The following is a 6,402-nucleotide window of genomic DNA, read 5'->3' on the forward strand; positions in this document are numbered from 1 at the left end:
AGACCTTCAATTCAAAGGCCAACACCAAGAAAACCCGAATCTCGATTAATCCCTTAACAAGAACCACAGGTGAGTCTCACAGCCCCTATTTTCACTGTTTTCACTATTTTTAAACTGTTTTCGGGGCGAGGGACACGTACCTAAATTATGTTTTATCATGATACTCTTACAAGCAATGCAAGCAATTATGTGTTTAAATAATGTTTCATTATGGTATATTTACGAGCAATGCAAACGGTTATCTATGGTTTTCGATGAGAGTGCGATTCGAGTAAGTGATCACTTTACCATTGGAACTCTAAGGGTAGGGACTGCTGGTTTGATCCACCCACTCGTAGGGGTCGCACCTCTTACACAGACGAGTGCCTAGCATGTCACGGGGCAGTACTATGGGATTGAGCCCGCTCGTAGAGGTCGCTCCTCTTACGCAGACGAGCGCCTTGTTTTCCGGCACAACGTCCGCGCGTAACCCGCGGGACGGTATTATTTCGCTCGTAGTGGCAGCGCCACTTACACAGACGAGCACGGTTTTTCAGAAGTGTCCGCGCGTAACCCGCGGGACGGTATTACTTATTTCGCTCGTAGTGGCAGCGCCACTTACACAGACGAGCACGGTTCCCAGAAATGTTCGCGCGTAGCCCGCGGAACGATTTTTATCAGAATATGTTATCAGAACTATGTTTTTACTAAGCACGTGTTTTAATGATGCTATCAGAATTATGTTTCAGAATGATTTTTATCAAGACTATGATGCAATACGAATTATCAAGTTACTAAAACTTGTGAACTCACTCAGTTTATACTGATTCAAATGTTTTACGTGTCTTTCAGGAGATAACTAGGTAGCGCATGGAGTTACACTTAGAGCACCTCACGCTGAACATCTAAAACTAGCTTTTTGGAAGATTTTAGTTCTATCCCTTCGATGCGCGCGGTTGTTCCCGCCACGCAAAGGGGATATGGCATGGAAATCTTCAACAATTTTTATACTTGGATGTTTTTATGTAATCTTTAATCAATGTAATGTATTTGAATTAAACATTTCATGCGTAATGAAAATCTTACTTTGAATGTTTGCAATGGCCCGTGCTTAATTATCAATCCCCACTCGCGCGCGCCCGGCTGTTTCCGCTGTTCAGGGCCGGGTGTGACACTCAACTTTCATATTTTATTAAATTAAACGCTCTAACATGTTTTTTTTAACGTTTTTATTTTTTGTTTCACATAGGAAATCTTTTTATCTTTTTTTTATGTTGACGTTGAGTGGCGACGTGAATTTTAATTTTAATTTTTGAATTTTAATATAATTAACGTTTAAAATTTTTTAAAAATATAACTACATATATTGCAAATTCCGACCCCCACATGTTATCCTCCATTTCTTTCTTAACAAGCAAGATGAAAACAAATATGAAAGTATATGTAAAGGCCAATATGTAGATCTAAGGCCCTGTTTGTTTTTGCCTCTTTTCTCTGAATAGAGGAAAACGTCTGATTCTGTCAGACGTAATCAGACGTGGGGCTGTTTTTTTTTTTCTGGCATTAAGAGGTTCAGCGTCTTAATAGCATCTGAACCAGTAAGAGCTTTTAGTGGGTCTGAAAACCTCTTAACCCAAAAAAAACATACGTTTGTCTCCGGCCTCCATTAACTTCTAACCCGGAGACTAGGCTCCATCTCCGACGACTAGAGGTTTGTCTCTAGCCTCCACCTCTTAATGATTCAGATTTCAGACATTTGAACCACCTCTTAACATTCAGATGTGGTATTCAGATTCAGACTTAAATCTCTAAAAAAACAAACGGGGCCTAAGTCTCTAATATAAAAATGAGGGAAATCTATACTCTCTTTTTAAAGTTTTATCTTTGATCATGTCCTTAAAAGAGGTGTAATCCTATTAAATCATGTCTAATCTGGTTATCCCAAACCAAATTGGGTATGCCTCTACGCTACGTCCCTTCAATATTGGATATTTTCATTGATCTAACCGGCGGCATCATCTATCTCTTCTTCATATGTCCAAACCATATCAATCTCCCCTCCATATCTTAATGGATATACTAGCTACACCCATTCTTTCACGAAAAATCTCATTTCATATCTTGTCTGCACTGCGCCACATATAGCTTATGCGCGTCTGTCTTCTTGACAGCCTAATAATTTGTTATGTATAACATAGACGGTGTAATCGCAAACCTTTAAAATTCCCTCTTTGCTTTAGTTGGGAACCTCTCGTCGCACAAAATCCTTGCTGTTGCTCTCCATCAACACCACCCTATCATGATGTGATGGCCTACGTCACTGTCTATATTCCTATCACCCTATACAAACAATCCTAAATACTTGAATTTAGTTAATTGTGGAAGCACTTGGTCTTTGATGGTGACCTGGTTGTCGTCATCGTCTCGTTTACACCACTGAAATATATTTGGAGTATTATAATTTTTTTGTTAATAAAAATTCCATCTCTACATTGGTCAAGAATCTCCGGCCTCCATATTCTTTTTCTCGTTCCACGTGACATACTAAAATGGGTTAATTTTGAACAAGTAAAATGTTTGCTTAAATGTCTAAGATGGACCCCTAGTCTCCGTGGTTATTAAATTCCCTCCAAAAATAGGTTATTCAAAAGCCAATCCACTTGGCAAATATAAAATATTAGTTAAAATTAGTTATGTTCTTACAATAACGACTTAAACATTCCTAATTATCTTATGTTTTCATAATGAGGCTATCTTTGTTGTTAATGCCTACACAAACATCACACGTTTACGTTTTCTTATCAACTTATATATATTGTATGATTCATAAATTGTAAGATACATTAATAATATCTATGCTGTAAGGTGTTACAAACGATATAGTCTCAAACACATATTTCTTGATGCTTCCTTAACCGTATTATTTTCTTCATTATTAAATTTGTTTCAAGATTCTCAAATTCATCTTTTAGTAGTATGTATTAGCATCCATTTCCTATAAACACTTTAAATATTCGTCCAAACATACCTGCCAAACCAACTTTCTAACTCTTAAATGGTTTAATATGTTTAAATTGTATAATCTGCGCATAGATTTTGTCAAAACGTATCAAATTTACCGTCTATTAACATATGAATAATGCATGTGAACTAACATCATATCTAATAATCACTACACAAGTTAATTGAAATGTAGCCTTCGACCGGTTCTTTCTAAGGAATTCTATATATTATCTGATCTATACTTTATAATAAACAAAGCTTTCTAAGTGTCACATGTCATCATCATGATGATCCTTACAAAATTTTCTCCTATCTCCCTCATATTAAATACATTTATCTTTCTTATTAATAATTTTTTATTTCATTTTCTTTTATTTTTAATCTTTCATTTTCTCTTTTTAATAATTCTTTCCTAATTTAAAATTTGAATACCACCATAAATATATTATTTTTTTTATATGATATTATTGGTTGAAGAGACAAGATTAATTTAAAATTTTAAATTTCAATAAATTATAACTTATTATATATATAATATTTACTAAATTACAAGTTTTTTTCTTTCAAACCCTTAAAAGACAAATTCACTATTGATGTATTCTTAGTGTTTATGTTAATTTAAACGAGCGGGTTTCTTGTCACACCCGGCCTCAGGGCCTAGACGTATGACCAATAGTTGGTACTGGTTTTGTAAATATACCAGAGTTGCGTTCTTTTAGCGGAAGTCTTTAAAATATTCTTTTATAGAATGTCGGGATTTAAATACTCGTTTGATAATACAAAGCATATCCGAGAAAATATAATTTACATTAATTATAATTTCAAATATATGAGCCATCATATAGCGTCTAATGATTATATCTTCAATCTTCTATAATGCCTTGCTTGTCTGGTCTAACATTTTTGATTTCCTGTATAATGGGTTGGAAAAATACGTCAGCGATATGCTGGTGAATCGTTGACTCTAAAACATTTTCAAGAAATATTATTATAGCACAAATATAGAATTCTGTACAGCTCAGCGGGGCTTCTGCTCTGTACCCTGGGGCGTACCACTAACATACACACACAAGTCAACAGTATTTCCGGGAATTGTGCCCATTGGAAATATGGTTTGAGACTAACGCATAGCATGCTTGCTATTTGTCAATTATGTTTGGATCCAGACACATGTGTACTCAGTCTGAGTGACTTTATTTTCTATCTTGTGTTATAACGTTTCTTTTTATAAACGTTTTCAGATTCATCAAGATAAACTACACATTTGTCTTTTCGGTTCTAAGACAAATAATATGTCCATCCTTACAGAGTAAAAAACAGTTTGACAAACAATTAAACATATTCACCTTTCGGCTCATTTGGTGAATCCGTTTAAAGGTTTTTATATTTATAAACATGTTTTGACTCTTTGGAGACAAACACCCATTTGTCCCCTAAGAGTATGACCATTTACAAAGAATAACGTATTCTCGTTATATATAAAAAAAATGGAACGTATTCACATTATATAAAAAGTTTGAACATATTCACCTTAAAACATCAATCGGTAACCGACTTGACCTCTTGTTTATTTCTACTGTTCGATTACCGCTGCCACTTCTTGGTAGATCTCTCTTTGTGCTTCTTGTCTCTAAGCTTCTATGATGACTGGTGCTGTTTGTTTTTGAAGACAAAAACTGTCTGCAATCTGATCTCATCTGATTTTATGTCTGCAACTGAAGATGGTCTGAAAGTCTGCAATCTGAAAATATAAGACTGTTTGTTTTATAGATTGGATATCGTCTGCATAGACTGTATTCAGTACATAGGGGAGTAGTTCATTTTGTTACGAACCGGTACGCTGTACCATAGAGTCTGATTCGATGTTCCCAAATCAAAACATAATTTACCAAATTCCAAAATTCGAATTACCATAACAAAAAATAAATTTCTCTAGATATTATAATATGTATCATTCAATGTTTAAATTGACTTTTATTGCTGTAAATAGACTGGTCTGTCTTTGGAAACAAGCACAAACTGATAGTCCAGCAGTAAATTGATTTTTGTAATGAATACCTAACAATCGTTTAGGAATAATTAGGATTGGAAACGCGGAGTTGCCTTATTTACCGCCCAAATTAATCGGATCTGCTTATAAGAAAGCAGACGTTAACAAAAAACGATCCAATTACGTAAGCCATATCGATTGGTTCGAATTCAATTTCAATCAAAATCGACAAACCAGTTAAATTGGATTCGTATTCACTAAAGATGAGGTGATGCGGCGACGTCCGGTGACGCGACGGCGACGGCCGGTGATGCGGCGGCTGTGGTGGTCTTTAGGGTTTGAACTTCATAACCAGAGAGAATGAGATGACATGTTATTTTAGGGTGTGAAGTTGTACGAAGACATTTGATATTAGATTATAACTTAGACAATAAAAACAATTTTAAGATCTTTGAAAAAAAAACAAACCGTCTGCAAGAGCTTATGTCTGTGTGCCCGCAAACATTTGTTTCTTGCAGACCTTATAAGCATAAACAAACACTACCTAAATCGAGACTTACACCCTATATATTATGATTTTATTTGGTTTTTGGTGTTTTCTTTTTCTAAATGGAGACTTAAACCCTATATATATTTAGGAGGGGTAATGTTATTATAATTTAACAAGTGTGGATTAAAAATGAACGTCGCAACCTTCAAACTACATGTCCCTTAATGAAGGTGTTGACTAAGCAAAAATAGAAGCTTATCGAATTACTTTCCTTATGGATGAAGATTGTAAACATACTATTTTAAAATTAAAAAAAATATAGTAGTGGCCGTCGCCACTCTTATATATCTTCAAACAAAGATTGATAAATAAAATTATTATATTACTTTCATAATTAATTTAGCTAAAATACAAATTTTAGTTTATAACTTTTTAATAATAGTGTTTTATAATGTTACGAATATGTCTTTGTGACGAGCTCATTTTTTTATACGTATTGATCTAAGTTTTAATATAAACGGAGAATGGTCAAAATATAATATATTTTACTATTATTAAACAATATAAATATATTATAATAAATGTTCGCTGAATAACTCACACTTGAATGATCATTTTTTTTTTAATATAAACTGAAATATATATGCACTAATGTCTTATGTTAGTTATTATACTTTGGTCCTTTAACTTTTTTAAAAGTAGGCAAAAATTGATGTGAATTTTTTTTTCATGATGTCACATTCTTTAACCGGTTAAAGTATCAAGCATGGTTCAGGTTAAAACAGTTTATGTTTAAAATGAGTTTCGGTCCACAGGTTGGTTAAAAAAAATACCGACATTTACAACTTCTTTTTATAATTGACAATTTAATCAACCCATCATTTATGTTTAGTTAATCATCTTAAAAATTCACAAAAATATATAAACACTAGACTACATG

General features: G+C 33.8%; 1 long non-coding RNA gene across 1 annotated transcript; it reads right to left on the reverse strand.

The window, feature by feature from the left end:
- Positions 1 to 3,620: 3,620 nt before the first annotated feature.
- On the reverse strand, positions 3,621 to 5,715 carry LOC143548765 (uncharacterized). The gene is made up of 3 exons (XR_013138008.1): positions 5,517 to 5,715; positions 4,513 to 4,629; positions 3,621 to 3,893 (listed from the first exon to the last, which is right to left on the reverse strand). It is a non-coding gene; the product is annotated as an uncharacterized LOC143548765 (long non-coding RNA).
- Between the last annotated feature and the right edge of the window lie 687 nt (positions 5,716 to 6,402).

Source organism: Bidens hawaiensis, unplaced genomic scaffold (genome assembly GCF_021521415.1).
Source record: "Bidens hawaiensis isolate Kalapana, Puna unplaced genomic scaffold, B.hawaiensis_p1.1 tig00015249_1, whole genome shotgun sequence".
Taxonomy (NCBI): domain Eukaryota; kingdom Viridiplantae; phylum Streptophyta; class Magnoliopsida; order Asterales; family Asteraceae; genus Bidens; species Bidens hawaiensis.